At 40.8% G+C, this 25,617-nt stretch overlaps 1 long non-coding RNA gene across 1 annotated transcript in view; it reads right to left on the reverse strand.

Annotated features, from left to right (window-relative positions):
* The window catches only part of LOC103659171, a 217,985-nt gene that overhangs the window by 4,696 nt on the left and 187,672 nt on the right, over window positions 1-25,617 (reverse strand). Inside the window, exons 12-17 of the long non-coding RNA XR_005833031.1 lie at window positions 22,569-22,705; window positions 19,763-19,972; window positions 16,823-16,898; window positions 14,591-14,700; window positions 11,592-12,821; window positions 10,646-10,716 (exon numbers count right to left, since the gene is read on the reverse strand). This is a non-coding gene — a long non-coding RNA (uncharacterized LOC103659171). The remainder of the gene's footprint in view (window positions 1-10,645; window positions 10,717-11,591; window positions 12,822-14,590; window positions 14,701-16,822; window positions 16,899-19,762; window positions 19,973-22,568; window positions 22,706-25,617) is intronic.

Below are 25,617 nucleotides of genomic sequence, written 5' to 3' on the forward strand. Positions count from 1 at the left end.
TCGCAACAAATGCAAAGCTGATTTAACAGTTGAAAATCAGTCAATGTATCTACAATATTTTAACTCCCTATGGAAGGAAAAGCGTATGTTCGTATCAATTGATGCAGAGAAGACATTTGACAAAATTCAGTGCCCATGGTGATAAAAACTCTAAGCAACCTAGGAACAGAAGAGAACTTCCTCAGACTGATAAAGGACATCAACAAGAAATTCACAGCTAACACCATACCGAATAGTGAAAGTCTAAATACTGCCCTCCTAAGATAAGGAACAACACAGAAAGTCCATCTTATCACTTCGATTCAAAATTGCACTGGAATTCTTAGGACAATGAGGCAAGAACAAAAACTAAAACACATACAGCCTGGAAAGAGAGAGAGAATATCTCTCTATTGATAGATGACATGACTGTCTGCATAGAAAATCCCAAAGAATCTACAATAAATCTCCTAAGACAAATATACGAGTTTAGCAAGGCTGTAGGATACAAAGTCAACACACTAAGATCAATCATATTTATATTAGTAATAAACGATTAGAAAATGAAATCTCTTAGAAATACCATTTGTAATAGCTCCACCAATATGAAATATTTAGGCATAAATCTAACCAAACATATATAGAATTTGTATACCGAAAATTACAAAATGCTGACAAAATATATCAAAGAAGACCTTGATAAATAGTCATATCATGTTTATGGACTGGAGAACACCATATTTTTAAGATACCAATTCTCTCTAAACTAGATTTAACATAATTTTAGCCAGAATTTTCGCAGGATTTTTGGTAGATACAGACAAGCTAATTCTAAAATTTATATGAAAAACAAAGGAATTAAAATAGTTGATGCAATTTTGAAAACTAAGAATAAAGTTGGAATAATCCCACCACCCTATTTTAAGCCTTACTATAAACTTATAGTACCAAGCAGTGTGATATTGGGCAAAGGGTAGACATAGAGATCAATGGAACAGAATAGAGAATTCATAAATAAAATCATACAAATATGACCAGTTCGTTTTTGACATATGCAAATGTTACTCAATGGAGGAATGATAGTCTTTTCAACAAACGGTACAGAGCAATTGGTCATTCATACGAAAAAAAAAAAAAAGATTCTCAACCAAAAGTTTTACCCCTTCTGCAAAAATTAACTCAAAACAATTTCAGACTTAAATATAGAGTCAAAACTATAAAACTTTCAGACAAAAATGAGAAAATTTGTGATGTTTTTTATGGCAAAAGCAAAAAGGGGCAAAACTTCTTAGATATAATAGAAAAAAAAACAGTAAATCGGACCAAATCAGAAATCAGAGTGTTTGCTCTGTGAAAGATGCCATTAACACAAGGAAAGACAAGGCACAGACTGCGAGAAAATATTTGCAAATCACGTTTTCAACAAAGAACTTTTACCCAAAATATGTCAAGAACTTTCAAAACTCAACGGTAGGAAAATACACAATCCCGAGGGTTTTTTTTAAATGAGCAAAAGATTTGAGGGCCTCGTAAAGGAGGATATACAGAAGGCGATCAGCCCGAGAAGACCCCGGACATCGTTAGCCACTACAGCGCTGCCAAGGAGAACGGTGATGAGATTTAGAACACATCTATTAGAATGTCCAAAACAAAACTTACTGACAGTGTGAAGGGCTGGCAAGCACGCAGGGCGGCGGGAGCTCTCAGACATTGCTGGTGGGAATGCAAAACAGCACAACCGCTCTACAAAACAGTGGCGCCGTTTATTAGGAAGGTAAACATACCCTTCCCCTATGGCGCCCACGTTCTCACTCCTAGCTCTTGCCTCCAAGAAACAAAAACATGTCCGCGCAAAAAAATGCTACATCAATGGTCACAGCAGCTTTATTTCTGATAGCTAAAAACTGAAAACCACCCCCATGTCCTGCAATGGGTGAGGAGATCAACAATGTCACGGCCATAGCACGGGGTACTCCTCAGCCAGAAGACAAAAGGAAATCAGTGATGCAGACAGCAACCTGGCTGATCCCAAAGGCGTGATGCTGATTGAAAGAAGCCATCTCAGAAGGTTCCATATTGTATGATTCTATTTATATGACATTGTCCAAAAGACAAAACTGCAGTGCCTGAGAACCGACTGGTGGTTGGGGATTAACGAGATGGCGGAGAGGTAGGACTATAAAGTGGGAGCCTAAAGGAGTTCTGGGGGGTGATGGAAGTGTCCTATCCTATTGTGGTGATGGTTACTGAAAACAGATACTAAAATTTTACTGTATACGTACTGACCTTGCATCCTGCTGACTGTACACCCCCAGAAGTATATTTTACTATGTGTTAATTTTTTTTAAATGTAAAAAATATTGGTAAAATGCCTCTACTCTTAGTACTGAGTCCTGTGTGAAACTTCCCTCAACATCCTAATAAATGTAATGTAACGAACAGTAATGAATACCAAATATCCTGAGGTGAACTTACAGAGTTATTTATTCACTAGTTTATTCATTCGTTTACTCATTCACGTGACAAATTCTTACCGAGCACCCACTACTTTCCTGGACACGAGTCACGGGATTTAGCACCGTGTGGTATAAGACCTTAGTTTGAAGCATCTGCCCGCGCAGGCTGAAGGCACAAGGACAGAACACAACCTGTAAAAGCAGTCCTACATGAGCTGAAATAATACGATCCAAGAACTCAGCTATCCTGTGCGCCGACTTAAATAGAGGGCGGATTTTAGAAGATGTAGTGGAATAAATGGGTTGTAATATGTAAGTATTAGTTCTCTAAACCGAGCTTTTAATAAACAGTAAGTGGCAGGGAGTTTGAGATAATATCCCTGCTAAGCACCTGGAGTGCATTATTCTATCTTTTCAGTTAAATCCAGAGCCACTTGATTTTTGAGTCAGCCCAGCTGGGGGTGGAACCACTTACAAAAGCTGAGAAGTCTGATAAGTGCTCCAGGCCTGATAGAAAGCCACTCTGCCTCAACCCAGAGAGGTTGGGGGAAGTAGAGATGGGAAAGGTCATGAAAAATCTCCGTCAGGGACTCAGAAAGTATAACCTTGAACCATATAAACTTTAGGCCTATCCCACAGAACTTACTGTATTTAACGCTGAAACATATTCCAGCTCAGTATTAGGAACTGACCACCAAAAATTATTATTTGGGTTTTGGGTTTTAAAATAGCTAATTTGTAATTTATAAAAGGTAAGGCTACTTGTATGAACCCCCCCACCCACAAAAAATTCATATGTTGAAGTCCTAACCCCCAGTGTGATGGTATTTAGACATGGACATTTGAGAGGTTAATTAGGCTTAGTTGAGGTTATGAAGGCAGGTCCACCATCCCATCTGCCACAATGGGATTAGTGCCCTTATAAGAGAAGACCCCAAAACTTCCTCTCTCTCTCTCCTTCTCTCTCTCTCTCTGTCATTTGAGGACAGTGTGAGAAAGAAGCCAGGAAGTGGGCTCTCACCAGAACGGACTACGTTGACACCTTGATCTCAGATTTCCAGTCCCCAGAACTGTGAGATAGAAATCTGTTTAAATCACTCAGTCTGTGGTATTTTGTTGAGGCAACCTGAGCTGACTAACACACCACCCCAGGTCATGACAAGAGTAAATATCATTATAATTGGTAAAATATACTGAGTGCTTACGACACGACATAACATTTCACTCAATCCTCACAACATCCATATAAATTAAGTTACTCTATCATCCCCATTTCAAAAACAGTGGAATATCTTTCCAAAGTCACCCAGCTAGTAATAGCAGGTGTGGGGTGTAGACTAGACACTAAAAAGAGCTCCAAGGTAGAGCTCGCACTTACCCACTGCAAACTGATGTAAGAACCATCCAAAATCTTTACTATTGACCCTGAATTAAGGTGCAAGTTCTAAATAACTGTCAATACCTGGGTGGGAGTGGTCTCTATGGAGATCATAGAGTTAATCTATTAACTCTTCTATCAACGAAAGCCACAGATAACCTTCTATGATTCCCAGATTTCTCCCAGATAATACAGTGTATAACTAAAAGAGGTTAATGGTGGAATACAATGTACTTAAATCTTTCCTCTAGTCAAATAACTAAACCTTGTCAGTGCCCTCCCGCCAAAATCAATGAGGAACACATCTGTATTTAAACACGTTAGACTTCTTGCTCACTGCAGTAAGGGAGACCACACACCATGAGGAACCACGTCCATCTCAGTTAAGAGGATGTCAAAAAGAACTTAAGTCAGGTATCAGGCTGGGGTTAGGTGACTTTGGGGGAAGTTTCAGGGAGTAAAGCTTTGCTCAGGATTGGATACTTTCAGGAAGCAGGAGGAACTCTGTAATTCTAGAATCCTGTTCTAGATAGGAGAGGAGTACAAAGGCAGGCTAGAGCTGTGATTGGTAAAGAAGCAGTGCTCACTCACAGCAGGCAGGATAAGGGAGTGTTGGGTATTCCTGTGGTTTGCGCAGTGACCTTGTTTTGGTTGTGTGTGGACAAGATTGCAGAGCCGTCTTGTTTTGTGTCTCTCTTCTGCATGGTCACAAAGCGGCCTCGCCTGACGGTACTCTGGGAGCTTCTTGTTCAACAGGACGGCAGCGAGGCCTGGCGGTCAGGTTCAGGCCAGCTCCTAGCAACAGCAATGCCCAGCTGACAATGCCAGGCCAGGTCCGAGCTGGCGGGGGCTGCTTTTCTCTTTCTCAACTTAAACCTTTCCTTCTGCGCCCGTAAAATACAGGCCTGGGACAATGAAGTTTGCGATATATCAATTAGGTCATTGGCATTGAGTTGCCATTCAGATGGAGTGTCTAAGAAACTAATTAGCATATAATTGTAAGGGAATAGTGTTGTCCTTTAACAAAAATGAGATAGATCAGTCCCTGAATCAACAAGCTACACATTATACAGCAGTGGGCATCCCTTCAAAAAGAACAAAATCCCTTTTAGCATTCTTCCTCGGCACAGAGACTACAAAATCATTTTTCATGTTGTCCAAATGCACCTAAAAGTTTTCTTAGTGTCCACTGAGTCTTTCCCAGCCAAAAAAGGAAAGAGATCATGGAGGCCAAGCGAACATTGAGATTTTAGTTGAGGGGATTTCCCAGTGGCAAATACAGTGGAAAGAGTGGAATTAGATTCTCTTTGTCTAAGCAGTGGCTAGACCACACTGCACGCATGACCTTGAGCTTGTCGCTTAAATTTCTATAAAACAGACATAATAATTTTACCTGCCATCAAAGGTTAAAGATAATTGAGATAAAAAATAAGAAAACACTCTATATTCTCTAAAAGCATTCTGAATACTGGTCATATTGTTACTACATATATAAAATACTGTGCTATTGATTTAAATGCATCACTGATGTATTAGAAATAAGGATAATGAGGGGCACCTAAGTGGCCTAATCAGTTAAGTGTCTGACTCTTGATGTCAGCTCAGGTCATGATCTCAGGTTTGTGAGATGGAGGCCCCCTGGGGCTCTGTGCTTGGTGGGGAGTCTGCTGGAGATTCTCTCTCTCTTTTCTCTGCTCCTCCCCTCAACCCCAGCTTGCACACTCTCTCTCTAAAGTAAATAAATAAATCTTTAAAAAAATAAATAAGGAAAATGATGTAAAAAATAAACTGATCATATTAGGGCATCCCTTTAAATCAGGCATAGAATGTTTTGATTTCTAAAAATCCTCTAAAATTCAAGTCAAGTTTATATAAGATGTTTACCTCAGGAAAGTTAAAAAGATTCTCTGAGAGCCATCTCATCTACTATCTAACTGGCTCAAAGCCATTAATGTGAAATAAATGACCCACGGTATCATATTGATTTATTATTTCATCTTGTAAAAAAATATTCCAGTCCTTAGGGCTCTGAGGGCATGTAATTTTCAAAGAAGAATAAATAGTGAGACTAACTCGAAATTAAAGGCACAGAAAATGGCTACATTCTGTGAAAGCGGGTTAAATAAGTAGTTCAATCGATATGCATGTATAAACAGAGAATTGCAAGTAGGAGTCTCTCCCTGGCTTTTAAGGTGTAAAATCTTAAGGAAGAAAAGAAACAGCTCAATGAATAGATGACAGATTTAAAAGAACACGTGATGAGCAAGGGTCGAAACGAAATTCACTGGGCTGTCTTGAGGAAGAAAAAAGAGAACACGTGGAGACAACACACAGTGGAGCCTGGGACAAGAGGCTGCACTGTGAAGGGACCATGGAGACTGAAGTCAAGTCAGGGTGCAAAGATGGCCCAGCCTCCACCCAGCAACCCAGGCCATTGCTAACACCCAGAAGCACCAGAGATATGGTCAGAGCCCATAAACCAGCCCATCTCCCGGTGCCTGCACCAAAGAGCTATACCAGCTATCCTCTCCATTGGAGTTCAGCGAGGACTTTCCTTTGGCTGACCAGCCAGCATAAGTGACATGCATCAGAGCCCCAAGACTCTGCTTGGTCTCTATCAACCTGACTTTTGTGGAAAATCCCCTTGTCCTAAGGAATTCACAAGCCCCAGGTCTGTATGGGGATGTGAAGCATGACACCAGGTGAAGTGGTCAGAGTGCTTGTTAACTGACACTGAACAGACCCAACCTAAGATCCCCCTCTCTGGGTAAATATGTATGCAGAGTTAATGAGAAAAAAGGATGCCTGGGTGGCTCAGCGGGTCAACTGTCTGCCTTTGGCTCAGGTCATGATCCCAGGGTCCTGGGATCGAGTCCTGCAACAGGCTCCAAGCTCAGTGGGGAGCCTGCTTCTCTCTCTGCCTGCCACTCCCCTTGCTTATGCTCTCTCTCTCTCTCTGGCAAATAAATAAATAAAATCTTAAAAAAAAAAAAAGTTAATGAAAAAAAAAAAACAGAATTCCCATTCTCTTCCACATATCCTTGAGGATTCCAAACTTCCAAGATGTCCATTAGACCAAAGAGATTACCACACCATACACACATTTATAATCCTTACTGAGCCTCTTGGTTAAAAAAGTCAAGTGTTATTTGGAGTAGTCTTTCAATCAGCATTTGTCAAGAATGAATTTTTGTGGACGGATACACATTTCGTGGACTGTCCCATGCTTACTCTGCCATTCCTCACTGCACATCATCAACACAGTTTAGAGACTTGCCCCTGCTGCAGAGTGAGCACTAAGTAGTCTATGCCAAGAATGGAACTCTCTTCACCCATACAAGCATCTGGAAGCCCTCCCAAGCCAACAGCTCATGCCACTTCCCAGGAAACAGCCATCAGCTCAGGAACAGGTGTGTGACTCGAGTCAGGCCAAAGAGCCATCAGGGGCAAGTCTGCAGGGAGGGTCACAGGTAGAAATGCTTTCTCGCTCTTCTGCCAAAATTTTTGAGAAAACAGAGAGCTTCATTTGTTACTGGCAGAACATTCATGACTGTCAGGGATCCAGCTTTAGCATGGAGCCTATGCTGTGAACTTTGTCATTTGTGAATTTTGTCATTTCAGACAAAATGAAAAAAATCTGGATCCTTAATTGCACCCCAGGCTGCTGGATCAACCTATCCCGAAGCCAGCCCTGCTTCTGCTAAGTCCTCCGATACATTTCCTCAACATTCAAGCCAGTTAAGTTTCTGTTACTTGTGACCAAAAACAACCGAATTGATACATACGGGCTATGAGCTAGTTTAAGGAAATACTTTATTTGTGGCTCTAGAGGCCAAGATATTTCCTAAACATAGAGTCAGTTTTCACCTGAAAATGTACCCTGTTCTGGCATTCTCCTAGGTAATGGCTTCTCCCTAAGATTAGAAACCAAAAAGAAATAGAAGGCTTCAGGAGGGGATCAGAGTTAAAACACCCTTTCTTGGCCCTGTAGCAAAGGGACCGTGTGAATAAAAGCATTTTCTGGAAACAGAAGTGAAATGCAACTGGGAAGCTGGGAAATGAGGCATCTGGCTAAGGTGTTCTTTCTGGAGCAACGATCAGGTCAGCCACAGCAGGAAAACCCTAATACTGTAAATACTGGCTGTAATTTTCTGCCTAGAACTTCTGTATTTTATACCTGTGTTTACTGTTAGTACTTTAAAAAGTCCTTTTTGAAAGCTCTAGTCCATCTCTGCTGTTCTACAAGAAAATCAAAGTCCCTTTAAGGGATTGAATGTATCCCTAATGGTAACAGGAATTAAAGTGAGAAGACTCTAAGAGAAAAGTTAGACAACTGGATGCTGACTATGCCCCTTTGGAGATTCTCTTCCAGAGCTTGACCCAAGAGGTCCTAGGTTTTATTTTACTGATGAGCAGCACGTCCCTTCGTGCCTTTGTGGTGACCTAGTGGTTATGTTGGATTATAAATGGACCAGACTCAGCATCTAGATCATCGGAGCAGTCACACTGGTGACAGGTGCATAGTCCCTGTGTGGTGCTGTCTCACTTCAGGAATACCCAGGGTAACAAGAGTTGCTGTCCAGGGTGCTCATAAAATCCTCCAGTACCATGAACACCCAGTCTGCCAGGTGAACTCGTTTCCTTCCATGAGGCACCCATGAGGCTCATGCAGCTTGAAAGCGGGAGATTCTCTGAATCGGTACCAGCACACCACTTTCTAGACATTACGACCCTGCCCATCCATTTTAGAGGACCTTGCAGATTCTCATTTCAACAGAAAATCAATATATGGAAAGTAAGTCACGTATCAGCACAATCAGCAGTGCACAAAGCAGAGACTAGTAAAGTAAGCATTTTTTTTTTTTTTTTTTTTTTTTTTTTTTTTTACTATTTGGAGTAAAAAATAAGGTATGGCAATTTTTTTTCTCTCGATTGCTCAGCAAAAGAAAATGCCATTTTAGGATGTCTGCCTTTACTGGCTGGTTGTAGATCCATTTGACTTTAATTGCCTTTTTTGGAGCAATTTTAATCTATTACATGAACGCACCTGGCTTACTTACTAAAAAAGCTGTAGTACCTTTTCATCAGGAAAACGACAAAGTTCCTGAAAGAAACCAACCGAAGAAACAAAATACCATGCAAATTACAATGTAATTAATGTTTTTTAACTTGGTTGGCTTTTCTGCATGTCTCCAAGCAACTGCACACATTATCAGTTGCGCCTTCTGTAATTTTAGTTCAGAGTGACAAAACTATTTCTATATTCTAAATCAACTTTAAAAATTAGCTTACTGTCTCACTTTTGCAATTTATTTCAATCCCAAATATATCTTTTATTTGGGCTCTTTAAAAAATTATGCCATGCTTTGAAATATTCAATCTTTGCTCTCAAGTTTTAGTCTGTGGCTATATTTTTGTTGTTTTGAAGTTAGAAATCACTCAAGAGAGACACAGCGGCATTCTCCCTTCGAATGGCTCAGCTATGTACTGTATTTGAACGTTATCAATATTGTATAATGTTTTCGAGTTCTTTTGAAAATAGAAAGTCCAAAACATCAAAAGGAAATCTCTTAGATATGCACCACACACCACTCCTTTGGTTAAAAATCGAAAGCTAATCTTTGGAGCAGGAATTTGTAGAGACACCAAATCTCTGCTTTTGGTTATTACTATTTTCATTATTGCTCAGTAATTGGTTTGTAGGGCAGTAAAATACAGGACACCATGAGACCCATTTTCAGCACAGCAAGCAGTTGCAGAGTTTTACCATGCAACTTGCAGTAGCCTCACTGTGCAATGAGAAATACATTTCCCCCATTACGCTGAAGTCACTGCCAGTCGGACTGCACTCAGAATACAGTAAACCTGAGACCAATAGGCTACACCACCTCTAGTTGGACAGGTAAAGCACAGAGGGCATGGAAGATTTGACAGAAATCAGTCAATTTGCACAAGGGATACCACCTAAGCGAAATCATTTAAGTCCTAGTGTGGGTCTAGGAATGACTCTTCTCCATGGTCAAATTAATTATATAATTGTCAGATACTGTTTGCAAGTGTAGGCAGTGCTGTTTGCATAAGGTGCAAATGACTGTGATTCAGATACCTGATATTTCTGAGTTACCAACGTTGCTAAAATGGTCTGTGAAGAGTGGATGAGTAGTTTACTTCCCTGATACTTCTAAGGCCATTGTATGACAACTAATAAATACAGCCAACAGAGTCATTGGTTCCATCTCATTCCTTGAGGAATACAGACTTGAGGTATGCATTCACACATCCATTTATTTTTCCCACAAACATATAGTGGGATGGAATGAACAAGGCAGTGTTCTAGGAACTGAGGATAATCAGAAGAAGAGGCAGACACTGAGCCCTGAGCACATTCTCCGACAGCTGTCCACAGGAGGTATGACATGAGCCAGGTACCTGTCCGTTCCGTTTCTACAGCAATCACAGCATGACCTTCAGAGCCAGACAGACCTGGAGCACAATCTGGGCTCAACTCGCAAATACTTACCACTTGTGTGCTTTTGGGCAAGTCAATTAATTTCTCTGAGACTTGGTTCTCTTACATGTAAAAAAAGGGAATGGTAATATCTTCCTTATGGAGATTTTTAGGATTCAGATAATCTGGGAAAATACCAAGGCAAGTGCTCAAATAAACAGTTCTTATTCAAATGATGACAATGACAACAAGGATGATGATGATGGTAGTGATGACAAGTCTTAAATGGGGAAGGGAGATAATTATTAGACCTTTAAACAGCTAGAGTTGACCACTATCCTCTATGTGTAACTTGAAGGATATCAGAAAAATCCTTGCACTTACCACCAATGGAAATACACCCCATCTTAAAGCCTGCCCTTTAGGGATTCATGCCTTTGAATTAGGACTTGTACCTGTTAAAATACAAAGGGAAGAAAAAACATGAGGAGATATTTTCAGTCATTAACATCTTAGGATGAATTATTTCATTATATCCTAAATGGAGGACCTACTTGAAAAGGTTTTCATTTGTAGATAAGAGGAAGATAGGTCCAGAGTACAGGGCATTGTTATCATGCATATATGGGATCTGCACAGTCAAGAGTATGAAGACCTATCCCATATGGTCAAGAAAGACAAAGGGAAGGGGCGCCTGGGTGGCTCAGTCAGTTAAGTGTCTGCCTTTGGCTCAGGTCATGATCTCAGGGTCCTGAGATCGAGCGCCACATTGGGCGCCCTGCTCAACAGGGTGCCTGCTTCTGCCTTTCCCTCTGCCTGCTGCTCCCCCTGCTTGTGCTCTGTGTGTGTATATGTGTCAAATAAATAAATAAAATCTTTCAAAAGAAAGAAAATAAAGAGAAAGGGACAAGGAGAAATGGCAGCAGGTGGGAAGATGGGAAATTTTTAAATAATAGCTAACATGTGACTATTCTTATGACTGTTCTAAAGACTTTGCACATGTCTCATGTGGTGCTCACAATAATCTCGTTAGGTACAACTATTCATACTCCCAGTTTACAGCTGAGGAATTTGAAGCAAATCAATGTTGAGTAACTTCCCCAAGATGTACGGGTAATGTGAGCGGAAAAAGCTAGGATCCATACATCCTGACTTCAGAGTCTCCTCTTAATGACTGTCCCCAAAAAGCTCTTTCAGCTCTTCAGTCACATGACTGGTTTGAACTTTATGACATTTAGCCAATGTCTTGGTTAGAGTTCTCCCAAGAAACAGAACGAATAGTGTATATATAGGTATATTTAAAAGGATTTATTATAAAGTATTGGCTCACATGATTATGGGGGCTGAGAAGCCCCAAGATCTGCCATCTGCCAGCTGGAGGACCAGGAAAGTCGGTGGTGTAGGTCCAGCGCAAACCCGAAGCCTCAGAACCTAGGGAGCCAATGGTGCAAAGTGTCAGTCCAAATCCAAAGGCCCAAGAGCCAGGAGCACCAATGTCTGAGAACAGGAGAAGATGGTTGTCCCAGCTTAAGCAGAGAGCAAATCTGCCCTTCCACTCTGCCCTTGAGTTCTACTCAGGCACTCACTAGATGGGCTACTGCCCGCCAGCACTGCCGAGGGCCATCTTCTTCGCTTAGGCAAATGCTAATCTACTACTGAAACACCCTCAGACACTCATCTTCTCTACGCAAATGTTAATGTATTATTGAAACACCCTCATAGACCCATCTAGAAGTAATGTTTTACCGGTTATCTGGGCATCCCTGAGCCCAGTTAAGTTGACACATAAATTAAACCATCACAGCCAAGATTCTCAAAGCTCTTGGTATGTTTAAGTCCACCCTCTGAATCAATGGGAAGGCCCATTTTTATATCAAGAATTTCTGAGCATACAACACAAGGGGGGAAAGTAGAAATAAGACCAAAGGATTCTTGTGCCCCAATGCTTTTATGGAGAATGTTTGAAGAGAGTACAATATGGGCTGACCTACAGGCAAGGCATTTTGGAAGCTCTTTATAAGGAAGGGACAATTGCTTCCCTTTGAGCACAGCTGTTAGAGTGTAGTAAAGAGAGCTTTTTTTTTTTTTTTTTTTTTTTTGAGACAAGGCCAGACATTGATACTTAACAAAACAGGGCTCCTATATCCATCTCTTTGGTAATAGATGGAGTAGGGACACTACAACCCTTACTTTCTGGCATTAAGTGCAGCTGTGGTTGTATTTGACATTGGCAGCCCAAACCTTGCAGAAATTTCTATGATGCAGGAGTTTGGAACATGGGCAGGGGGTGGAGGGACAGGGAGCATGTGAAATTTCTCAGCTGAAAACAGGGGCAGCTGAGGAACATCTTGTGGTGTGGGGATTGAATCCCTTGTTCCCACTTTATGGTAGTTCTCAGCGGGCTGGCCTGAATTAAGAGTAAAATGAATTCCTCACCCTGGAGACCAAGATGTCCTTTATAGTTTCCGGCGTTAGCTTGGGACAACTTCTAAGTCTTATTACCAATGTTCTTCTTTGCCTTCTAAGCTCAGCTGGCAGAGACAGGATGTTAGCTCCCCTACTGAGGAGGATTATGGAATGAAAGACAGGGATCAAAATGTGGGAGAGGCCTTTTTCCTCCCCACAGACCAATGTTATCTTTTAATTTTCATCAGTGTTATGACTGGAGGAGGGTATAAAATCAAGAAAAATAGAGGAAGCTGGCACTTCTAAAATGACTTCCAGACCCATTAAAACATCAAAGCCAAAATATTCCCCTAGGAATGATAACAGTTTAAAGGAAGCCATTTCAAGAAATGTTTTTCTTCATATTCACAAAACCTAAGCTCCCCATCTCCATAGTATTCTGTTTTTATATGTTTTAGCAGCTTATAATGACTTCAAAGAAAAAGTAAAATTATGAGCATATATTGTTTTCACATTGCATTTTAGATTATATATATTTATTATGAGTCTATACATTTAGATTTTATATATAATAGATTATATATGTTATATATTATATTACATATATATAATATATGTAATCTAAAACACAATCCTTAATCATTCACTATCACTCTAGTCTTATCCAGTGGGGACAGAATAAAAGTTGAAGTTGCCATGCATATTAAAATAGATCAAGAACATTTCTACAGGACTATTCTTTATGGAAATATTTTTTATTGTTATAAAAATGTTTCTAACCACTGGAACTCAAAAAGGTGCACAGATACAGAAAAAGCTATAAAAGGTTTTGAGGACCTACAGTTAAGAAGAAATCCACCTCTAGAAAAACATACACCTCTTTTTAAGTGTATAGCTCTGCATGAATCCCTTTCAAATAGAAAGAGCACAATGATACAGTAAAAATCAAGCCTGATTTTAATCAACTTTTTAATGCATAGTAAGGTTAATAGGATAAGCAGTTTTAAGCTCTGGTAGACTTATGAATACTTCCCCGACGTTTTTACATTAGAAAGCCTAGTCATCGGACATCTCGACTTCGTGGGGAGAGTTTGCTCTTCAAAGTTTGCTGCAGCTTTCACAGGAATGGGGGTGTAAATATCTCTTGTCTGCCAGTATCTCCTAGCAAGAGTGGGAGGGTTTCATCCTCTCCAAGGATCCATTTGTGCCCCCTGCAGCAGGCAGTGGGAGCTGCCAAAATAGATTCCTTCTTCTAAGGGCTAATTGAGACTAGAAATCATGACGCAAGCCAAGGGGTCAGGAGTATAATTAGCGTTACTGTCCCCGGATAGACACATACAGGTCAGACCATGTGTACTGATTGGTCATGCAAGAAATATGGTCACCATATGTTCAGATTTCTATGTTTTCCTAATTCTATTTCCTCCCCACCTTTCTTTAGCAGTTTATGGTTCCTTTTCATTGACAAATTGCCAATTCTTAATTTATAAAACAGACTAAATGTAAAGTCACCATAGTGAGGAAACCAAAATAAAGAAAAAAAAGCCAAAAGAAATAATTGATCAAAATATTTCCCATCACAGTGATATGACCTGTTTTCAACCTTTGAGTACCTAGAACATTCAAGGGGAGCAAACACTACTCAGAGGTGGCCGGACTACAATAATCTATGTTTTACATCTGTGTGGCTGAGGTGGGGCATGAGGGAGGGATACTTGTTCAATTTACAAACAAGTCAGCTTCCTAAAACAAGTGCAAAGGAACTGATAGGTTATTGAGCATTTTTAGAGAGCACATTTTCTTACTCTGGCTTTATCAAAACAAAAAGAAAACATCTTGAATTAGAAAACCCCAGGAAACTCCCCAATCTGTCCTAGTATCAAAATGTCTAAATAGGATCTTATGAAAGTAGTAAGCAAGTACCTTTCATTTGATGTTCCTTCAACTCCGTAGATACTTAGAGCTCTCTCCCAGACGGTCCTGTTAAATCTGCCATCAGCTAGAGGCCCAGGCCCTAAGGCCAAGTCACTGCCCTAATTGAAGATAACAAGATTCTCTGTTCAAGATTAAGTACTTGCTTATTCTGACTTGCTAAAACTTCATTTATTTGTCCAAACCCCAACTCCCCTAATTGAAGATAGATTTGATCTTACAATAAAAGCAGTTAAATGCTTCCCTTATCATAAGGAATTTTCTCCTTTCCTGTAGTTTACCAATGATAATACCCTACCCAAGAATATTTGCTTAAAAGGAGATGACCAGAATGAGGAAACGGAATATAATTTGCAGACTTGGTTATCTTCCCAAAGAGCTTGGTGCTTGGGATGTGTCCCAAATAAGGGTCATAAGCACTGGAAAGGAATGCTTCCCTCTCCCAGGCTCAATTCCTACCACTAGTCCCCATGACTGGCTGATGGTGTTTTGATTGGTATCAGTCCATCTCTGAGAGTCTACTGGTCTCTGAAGTACTAGTAATGCCAAGGTCTTTGAGCTGCAAAAATAAAGATCAGACCTGACTTCAGTATCTTCACTAAGGCTGGGATACCTTAAAGAAAAGAAGCCTACTGGTGAAGAGCCAGTTGGTCAATAACACACTTTGGCTTCACAGAACAATTTCATTCAAAGGTTAATGAACTATGTTCAATCAACCTTTTATAATCTCTTCCCTCCTTGCTTCACCCTTTCTTCCTTTTACCCTCAAAGCTACTCACCACTCCCCTAACATGCCAAGAAAATTCATATCTCTATCTTTTCCTCAAATTGTTCTTTCTGTCTAGAGTTCCTTATGACTAACTATATCTGAGAAGTAAGCAAAAGAGAGCTTTTTCCAATGGGGGCCAGTCCAGATGGCTAGAAGGAAAGTGGTACCATTAAGTGAATTGAGATGCAGACACAGTGAGGAACAGTTCTGGGAGGGAAGGGGATAGTGGAGATAATAAACTTGGGGATTTGTTGTGTCTTTAAAGTATCTATAAAACATTCCAGAAGAGAGCTATGTAGGAAATAATTCAGGCAGAGGTTGGACCTCATGATAAATACACGAGAATCATTAAAGTAGTGATGAAGAGATTTCCAAAGGAATGATAGCAGAGGGAGAAAATAAATAAGATGAATGAGGACAGCACCTTGGTAAATGTATGAAAATAGGGCACCAAAAAAATGTAAACAGTATAATAAAATTCCCCCAAAATGAAGAACACAGGGAAATAGGAGAACCAGAAGACTTCTTGGTCACCGAAACCAAGGAAGGATCAATAATGTCAAGTAATATCAAGATGTGAAGCAACAAAAGAAAGGGGGAAAAAATCATTAGATATGGTCATTAAAAGATTAAATAAACCTTGAGTGGAAGGCAGCCCAGTTAACCCTGGAATGGGACCGCCTGGGTTTGCATCCCAGCTGAAACTCTGTGACCTTGGGCAGATTATTTATTCTTGCCTCCATGTCCACATTTATAAGATGGAGATCGTGATAGCACCTACTTTGGAGAGTTAACAAGAGGATCACGTGAGTGACCAGGTTTAAAGTGCTGAAACCACTGCCTGACATGAGCTCTACAAGGATGTTTGCTGCTTTTATTGATTATTAGAAGATTTCAAGGAGTCAGAAAGCAATACATAGATGGCCAAGAATATTAATCTTTGAAGAAGTGTGGCAATAAATTGAAAGGGAGAAACAGGGCACTATCTTCAGTAGGAAAAGGGAACAGGCACCTTTCTTTTGACTTTCCCCTACAATGGTACTAAAGGTTAAAGAAAAGAATATCAAATTCATGGATAGTTACAACATCAATACTAGTAACATGGAAACTGAAGTTCTTGTCAAATATTGGAAAACACCACCAAAGTCCTCATGGGCATTCCTATCTGACATTTTTAAAACATGGAGGTCAACACTTATTGGTCTGATTTGCTTAAGGTGTATTTTTATTTCCACCAACTCTGTGATTATTTACCTTGGTTAATCAAGTAACTATCAAGTATAATCCTTTCTCATTGCCTCTAATATGGTTTCAAGAAGTAATTGTTGCATTATAATAGATTTGTAAATAAAGCAATTCACTCTTTCCAGAGAAACATTACAGAATAACTAATCTAAACAGCACATGTTATTACGTTAAGTAAGAATAAATTATGCTTCCCCAAATAATTTTACCTTAACTCTGGCCATCAATCATCTCATAATTAGTTAACAAAATGATTCTTCTCTTTAATTATGTAAATCCTTACATCTGTGAGTGAGAAGGAGGAAATAAAATCAAGATTTATTATAAGGAATGTAAGGTACTTTTTTAAAATTAAAAATGACTATCGTTTTTAGTTTTCCCAGCATTTGGTGTCTTTCTGCTAATACAGTATTCCGTTGTATTCTTATTCCTTACCCTTACAAAGCTTCCATTCACATCAAAAGTATGTTCAAGACCCTGACCTTGACCATGAAAATTCTCTTTGTCTTTATGATTACATCTGGCAGAACTTAGCTGGCCACCTGCTATCAATTATTTTATTTAGTATCATGCAATATTTTGGCCTGTTCCACAGAGCCTTTCAAGTAGTTTGGTTGGGATTTTTTTGTCTTGTTTCTTTTTTCTTTTTTTTTTTTTTTCATTTTGAAGTATGAGAAACTAAGATAACAGGGAAAGACTTTTAATTTTTAAGCCCATGAATGACTCACATTTGGAAAGGAAAACAAAGAGGATTTTCACAAGCAAGTTACCAGTTGACCATATTGTGACCAGCAGAGGCCCGGGAGGCATGGAGGGCCCTGTAAGTCACAGTTTGCCAATGTATCTATGCCGTGCTCCACCAATCATTCTACCAAAGAGTCTTAGTCTCACAGTGGGCTCCCTTTTTAAAGGACATTTTTCAGTTTCCAAGAATTTGCAAGGGCACAAGTTTACCTTGGGAAGCAAAACTATTAACATGATTGATGAAATATCAGCAGAGTGTGAAGCCCTGGGAAACTGTCCATCAGTGCAGTCAGAGTGGGGAAAGGACATCAACAGTAAGGAACAGAACGGAACATCCACCTGACTAGAAAGGTATTAAGGGTGAGGAAACTCTCCCGGTAGCAAAACTACATGCAAGAAAAATCCCAGCAGCCAATTCTGCCCAGGGGGAGCAGACCCGGGTGCCTGGGAGGATCCCATTCACTGGCTCAAGCACACACCTGCCTTTAGATGGGCCGCTCTCAGTCCATGCTCTTCTCATTTTATCTGAATCTAGAGTTGATTTATAACTTGATGTCTTACATCTTTTATAACTCTAGTAAATCTGTAAACTACAACAGAAATTTCTCATATGGCAACCTAATTACTGGACTCAAAAAAAAAAAAAAAAAAAAGGGAAAAAGGAAACTTAAAAACGCGTGTCCTCCCTAGAAAGAAATTCCTGTCCTTCCGTGGTTTATTATGTGTGGTTACAGATTCTTTTCCAAAGGTGTTTGTGCTTCAGGTTTTCTCTCCCCCAGAATTATGCTGCATGTAACACCAAGCCCTGTGCAGCCCCAAAGAAAAGCTGCGCACAGTGTCCCTGGTGAGGGGGAACCGCAGCTGCTGCCTGCAGAGCCTGGTCTGGGGAACAGAGCTGATTGTGGCTGCGTGTACTGGCCACACACCTGAAAGGGCTGTCCACCTTCCTAGACACTGCTGCGGCTCACTGCAGGTCTCTCATTCTATTGATAAATTGACTTTAAAATGACAGCTGATTAAGCCATTTCCAGGAAATTAAAAAAAAAAGAGCATTGGTTTAGATTAGATTGAACATCATAGAAAAAAACCCGCTGCCCTGCATCACTGCCAATCTTGCCAATGGACTTGCTTTGCTGCATGTGGAGGGTGGGGGGTGGCCAGCCCGACAGCCGCTCACCGAGTCGTCTGGATCGCTGATGAGGCTGTACAGTCCCCGCCCCCCCCCCCCACGCTCCTCAAGCCTGCGACCGCTCACTGCACACCTAGACCCGCAAGGACATTGAAGGACACTTCATAAACTCTATTCTATCCCGCATCACATACCAGGGTTGATCCACGCTGCTCCTTTTGGGTTACTGCTTATTCCAATTTTCTATTCAGCCTTTCATTCTATGACCCAGCTGATGAGTCAGGAGAAATCACACAAATAAATCCTTTAACACTTGAATGTATGTGGCTGAATTCAGTGAAGAATACTGGCAAGTGCTTAATGTGTTTCCTATAGTCAGCTGCCACACAATGGCCATCATTTTTAAAAGGTAAGAGGGAGCGGGAACTGTGGATTGAAATTCTGTTCCTTCATGCAGAACAGACACTAATAACTTACCAGAAAAGTATTCGATTCTCGCACAGGTAACTCAAATTCCTTTAAATAAATAAGCGTGTCAACCTTGTTACCTTTTTATCTTAACAGTGGTACCAGGAAATAACCTCTCTAATCAAGGAACACCAGTCATTTGAGCTATGCCAATGAAATCTAGATTTCTGACTAAATTTCTTATTAAGCCTCCTTACCAGACCACAGCAAATCATACGTGTTTTATATTACTGACTCATTAAGAAAACACTTTACATGTCCATTATGGTGGCATGCTATATTTATCAGTAAATGTGGGGTCAAACTGCCTCACAGCCAATGGGTGTGTGTGTGTGTGTGTGTGTGTGTGTGTGTGTGTATGTATGTATGGCATCATTACACAAGAAAAATAACAGAAGACAAGGAATGTTATTTCATATCATTCTAATCTTGGCTCTTTCTCAATTAGATGTTAGCCTAGTCAAGGCCACTTTCATATTCTGAAAATGGGGGGATTAGACTAGATGCTTGCTTAGACCTCTCATAGCTCTAAAATGTCAATGAGCTTAGGTTAAAAAAGGATAAATATCTAAAGTCACGGGAATAAAAAGCAGAGTGTGAAAAATACAATCAATATGGTAACAGTGATGTCATGGGACAGATGGTAGCTACACCTGTGGTGAGCATAATGTATGAACTTGTCAAATCACTATGCAGTACACCTGAAACTAACATCACATTATGTGTCAACTATACTCAAATAAAAAAATAATAATTTTAAAAAACATAAACATCTAGACCAGGTAACTTAGGCTAAGTGTTGACTAACTAGAGATATTAAGGAGGTTCAGAGTAGAAGTCAGTCACGGCAGCTGGCCAGGGGAAGACATCCAGAAGGAATGCAAAGCAGACAGGCTTGAAGGATGGAAGCTGGATGGGGCGAATCGTGACTTGCACCTGCCCGCTGAGGTGAGGTGGTGCAGAACTACGTTCAGGGCTGGAACCAGGCTCCGTGTGCTGAGGGGACCAATGAGCCCGGCTGAAGGGAGAGAATTATAGAAGCTGAGACGAAGCATTATGAAGAAGCTGTTTTCTTTACATCGTGCTAACTGCTTAAGTTACTGGTACATAATTTTTAACTGAACATAAATAAAAAGCCAAATTCTATTTCACAATAGAGCATATAACCTTCACTTTCTTTTGAAACACTCACACTGGATTCTTCCTATTTTTTAAAATATTTACTTATTTTATTTGAGAGAGAGCGCACAGGGGGAGGGGCAGAGGGAGAGAATCCTCAAGCAGACTCCCTGCTGAGTGGGGAGCCTGTCACAGAGCCCTACTTGAGGCTTGACCCGGGGCTCCATCCCAGGACCCTGAGATCGTGACCTGAGCTGAAATCAAGAGTTGGACACTTAACCAACTGAGCCACCCAGAGGCCCCGGATTCTTCCTATTAAATAAAGGACAAAAATACATCATTCAGGGAAAATAGTGATTTTGAAATTAGATAAAGGATCTAAGGAAATAGGCATGCATGTATTCTCTTTTCAAGCCCAAATAATCCCCCAAGAAACTAAGAGTATGAATATCAGATTCAATTCAAGGATTCTGCACTGGTAGGAGATTTCGTCCAAGGTTTCTGGGTCTCTAACCACATAAGGTCAGCTCCCTGTGTCCAAGCTCCTCTCCAGAATTGAAGATTGAAGACTTCCATGCTACTTGTTCAACCCTAGCTGGCCTTTCAGTTAAGAAGCAAGCCTTGACATTTGTAAGAGCTCTAGTCCCACCCTCAGTCTGGCTGCCCTGTGGATATTATCCACTTTGTCCCAAGTGAACCCCTGGAGATCTGTTTGCCCTCAAGCCTAATGTGTCGGAGCCCTACTGTGTGTGCACCATTCACATGATAGGGCTTCTTCTCTTATTTCTAGTTGCTACTCAAGTTCCCCTGCTGACTCTTAAATATTACCCTGAACTCCAGTCTGCTTGTCTGGGGCTATACTTACCTAATTTGTGGCAATCCCCTATTTCAAGAGCAATCATATAAAAAACTAGAAGTTTTCAATTAAAACAGTGTCCATTGCTTCCAGTGATAGCCCCATCAGTGTTTATTTGGGCACTCCCAGGAAGTAAACCTCAGCAGGGCTCAACAGTGGTTTCAGGTGCCCATTAACAGGACAGAAAGTTCTTTAATTGTCCCTTAGCTCCCAGCAGATTACAGATCTATTTCCACTGTTACTCATAGTCTGTCCCCTAAATTTGACTGTATCAACGGCTCTTTTAAGGTAGTGGGAACTAAATGTCATTTAAGAATGGTTCTGGATCCCAGTGTGGCTCTCTTAGGAACTCTAGAAAGGAATTTATAACACTCTGTACCTTACTGCATTTTTTTTTTTACTACTGCATAAAAATTACCATAAACTTAGCAACTGAAAACAGCATCTGTGTATCTCACAGTTTTGTAGGTCAGAAGTCCAGGTAGACTTAGTTCTTTCATAGAGCCAAAATCAAGATGCTGACTGGACTGACTTTTATCCAAAGACTCAGAGGAGAATTCACTTTCAAAACCATTCTGGTTGTTGGCAGAACTCTCCCTTCTCTGGAGCTCTCGGTCTGAGATCTCTTTCCTTGCTGGCTGCCAACCAGAGTCCACCTCATATCCCAGAAAGAACCCACATTCCTTGATTCATGGCCCTTTCCATCTTCAAGCCAGCAATGGCACATCAAATCCCACTCATGCTTCAAATCTCTCTGACTTCTGTCGCCAAACAAAGAAAATTCTCTGTTTTTAAAGGCTCATGTGATTACATTTAGGTCCACCTAGATAGCCTCTTTTTGCTCAGGTCAACTATGCCTATGTTATGGGTTCAGTTGTGTCCCCCCTAAAAAGGTATGTTCAAGTCCTATCCCCCAGTACCCCACAATGTGACCTTATTTGGAAACAGTGTCTTTAAAGAGGTAATCAAGGTAAAGTGAGGTCATTAGAGTATATCCCAATCTAATATAACTGGTGTTCTTATAAAAAGGGAAAATTTAGACCTCCAGACTGGCACAGGAGAAAAAGGATGTGAGGATACACGGAGAGAATGTCATGTAAAGACAGAGGCAGACTGCAGTCCAAGGCTCACCAAGGATTGCCCTCCCCTACCAGAAACTAGGAAGCGACAAAGAAGGATTCTACCCAGAGTCTCGGAGGGAGCATGGCCCTGCCCACACCTTGACTCAGACCTCTAGATTCCAGAACTGTGAGTTTCTATTGTTTTAAGCCATCTTGTTTGTGGGGCTTTGTGATGGCAATCTTAGCAAACTACCATGTAACAACATAATCCAAGGGGTGCCTGGGTGGCACAGCGGTTAAAGCGTCTGCCTTCGGCTCAGGGTGTGATCCCGGCGTTATGGGATCGAGCCCCACATCAGGCTCCTCCGCTATGAGCCTGCTTCTTCCTCTCCCACTCCCCCTGCTTGTGTTCCCTCTCTCGCTGGCTGTCTCTATCTCTGTCGAATAAATAAATAAAATCTTTAAAAAAAAAAAAACCAACATAATCCAAAGAAGTGATAACTCATCACATTCACAGTTTCCAGGGATTAGGTGTGTGATGTTGAAGAACTTCCCAAGAAGCTCCCTATCATACTTACTCTATAGCTCTTTCTAAGAACGTGCAGATCCTGTGTTCTGAGTTCCCCCGGCCTCCCCTTCTCAGACCACATTCCTTTTTGCTCCCAAGGCGGAACACAGATCCACTGATTTTCTTCAACTCTTTATTGAGATGTAACTGAAACACAAAAAAACCATACATTTTTAATGTATACACTTGATGAGTTGGGACATATGCAAATACCTGTGAAATCATCATTACAATCAAGGTAATAGATACATCCACCACCGCCAAAAGTTTCCTATGTCCCTTTGTTTTCTTTTGTGTGTGTTGTAGAAACATTTAACATGAGCTCTACCTTCTTAACAAACTTCCAAGGGCACAATGCAGTATTGTTAACTCCAGACACTATGCTATACGGCAGATCTCTGGAACATACTCATCTTGCAAAACCGAAATTTTATATCCATTAAATTCTTCCTTGGCTCAGACTATTTTTTTAACTTCCTTAAACAGACTTTCTTTTAGTAGACTGAATTGGGACTATTACTTCCTCCGAGCAAAGCCCAAGAGAAGACACAGAAAAGGCCCCTAAATTCTTTTTCAGGGGTTCCATTACCAGAGTTGGAAAGACAGCTATGTAATTCAAATACCAGGAGCACTAGGTAGTTCCAAAGTGCTCAAAGTAGCTTTGGGAACAAAACCCTAAGGAGGACTCTGGATTGCACGAGAGGAACACGTGTGCAGCTGGCGCGTTAGGGAGCTTCTCCTCTGTAAATGGTCTACCAGATGTACAGCTGCTGCAAAGGCTCAACACAATGTCTTCATCAAAGCAATTTGTTCTTACTGACCTTACTTGTTTAGAACAAAAACCGAAGGTCTGAGCATTGTCTTCCAAGTTCCCAGCCCTCTCAGTACCTCTCCTCTCTGTCTCAAAGGAGTGATTTCCCCGCAGCCACTTAAGCCCCCCGAGTGAATAACACAGACTTTCATCTGAGAAAGCTAGGATTTCCGAGCTTCCTCTTGACCTCCAGCTACTCTGTCCTGTCATTTCCTATCTAAACACAGATCGCACCTCTTTCTACACCTTTTCGATCACTTAACAGCACCGCTCTCCCTTCCTTCCCCAGGAGAGTCTCTGCCGAACGTTTTCCCCCTATGTAGATGGTGCATCATACTTCCCGATAGTGCATCCACACTATCCATTCATAAGCATGAATTACTGTAGGCTCCGGGCCCAGAGATCAGCCTTGACCCAAAAGCCTTCGTCGATAGGCGAGAGGGGAGAGAGCCAGCAGCCTCTGTGGGGTATCAGGCCGGAGAAGCCTGCCAGACAGGGCCATTCTGAACCGGTAGGTGAGCACAGAATCTGAGCGGATCATTCCCGGGACTCAGAATGTAAAACGTACTGCAGGCAGGAGCAGAAACTGAAGGAGTCACCCGGGGCAGAGGTGATAAGCCTCAATCATGACACAGAGGAAGGCACATGACTGAGTAGAAGCCACCGGAAAAGAGAAATAAATAAATAAATAAAGGTAGTGTGAGAGTGGAAGGGAGGGAAAAGCAGAGACAAAGAAAAGCAGAAACAGCAGAATGGGTGGGTTCCACCTCTGAGGGCAGAGTCCACAGGGTCTTTGCCCCAGAGCGATGACTGCAGCAATCCCAATGAGCAGTGCGACTGTGTGGTAGGAGGGCAGAGCCAGTGTCCTTGGGTGCCTTAAGATCATTCCCCATCATCTAAGGTTATGGAACATTTTACTTCATTTTTTAAATGTTATTTTCTTCCATGTTTTATACCCTCAAATGGACTTCGGCTCTATTATATAGTTTCAACTCAAATTATTACATTTCAGATAAAGAATATATACATGCCACCATGACTTGTCCTCTTAAGGGAAATACTACTTGTTTTCTAAGGCAGACTTTGATTTTAAGTGTAAAAGCCAAGTTATCTATGAGCAAGCTCAAAGTGTTTCACCAAAACTCTACAGTATATGAAAGGAAAAAGTATCTTCCTAATGATCTCTAGCTATTTAAGAAATGTATGTGACCCAACGTTATGGTGTCACTTCTTTTAAACATATTTTATCAAGAATATAACACACTAATAGAAAATTGTTCCCCAGGAAATACCGCAAAGTGAACACCTACATAACCACTACTAAAGTCAAGAAATGGAACATACTTCTCATGCTCTCCCTCAGTAACTTCCTTCTTCCTCCCAAAAGGTAACTGCTCTCTGTAATTCTACTTCTGGTCCGCACTTACCTTTAGTTCCAGTTCTGTCCCCTTGGTCCCATGTAGCTGTCAAAAGTGTTGCTGTATTTCTCAGACTCTTTGCTACCTCTTTCAGAATCAGCAGGTATTCCCTGGAGAAAAACTGACCCCAATACTGGGCTTACCCTTCTAGATTTCCTTTTTCATCCAGATCTTGACTCAGATTCTTCACCACCTTGTTAGCTCACAATGCTTCCAAGCAGATATTTTTAGTTTATTTTTCCACTTTTCATAGTTATTCTTTATGTTATAGTTGGACTGAATTACTTTATCAGCCATACCAGAAGTGGAAATCCCGGGCAGATGAAACCCGCAGTTATTCTTTTTAACCTCTTTCCACTCAGCTACAAAGAGCATGAGAATATATTCATGGCTCAGCATATAGACATAGAGTAGTGACTTGACCCCGGTATTTATCTTCTTTCATATTAGGCTACAGTCTTCTTCTAGGCATAGTGTATAACACTCCAATGGCATTTTAACTTTTGACTTACCTTCTCAACACTAACTGATTATTTAACTGCTTAGTTGGGGGTTCTAGTGCTTATCCATTCAACACTTGCCTAACCAAAATGCTGGTTTGCGTTCATTTATGCATCCATTCAAGTATTTATTGGCGGTTTCTGTGTGCCAAACATTGTTCTAGGAACCAGAACAAGGCAGGCAAGAGCTCTGCCTAGGAGATATAGACAAAACAAATACTTGAATAAATCAGGAGATTGACAGGGAGTGGAATAAAAAGGATTATGTATTACGAAACATGTGAAGAATTAATATAGATTGATGTGAGAAAGTAAAGAGTAATCACTTGA

The sequence above is a fragment of the Ursus maritimus genome, unplaced genomic scaffold (genome assembly GCF_017311325.1).
Source record: "Ursus maritimus isolate PB19 unplaced genomic scaffold, ASM1731132v1 scaffold_10, whole genome shotgun sequence".
Taxonomy (NCBI): Eukaryota; Metazoa; Chordata; class Mammalia; order Carnivora; family Ursidae; genus Ursus; species Ursus maritimus.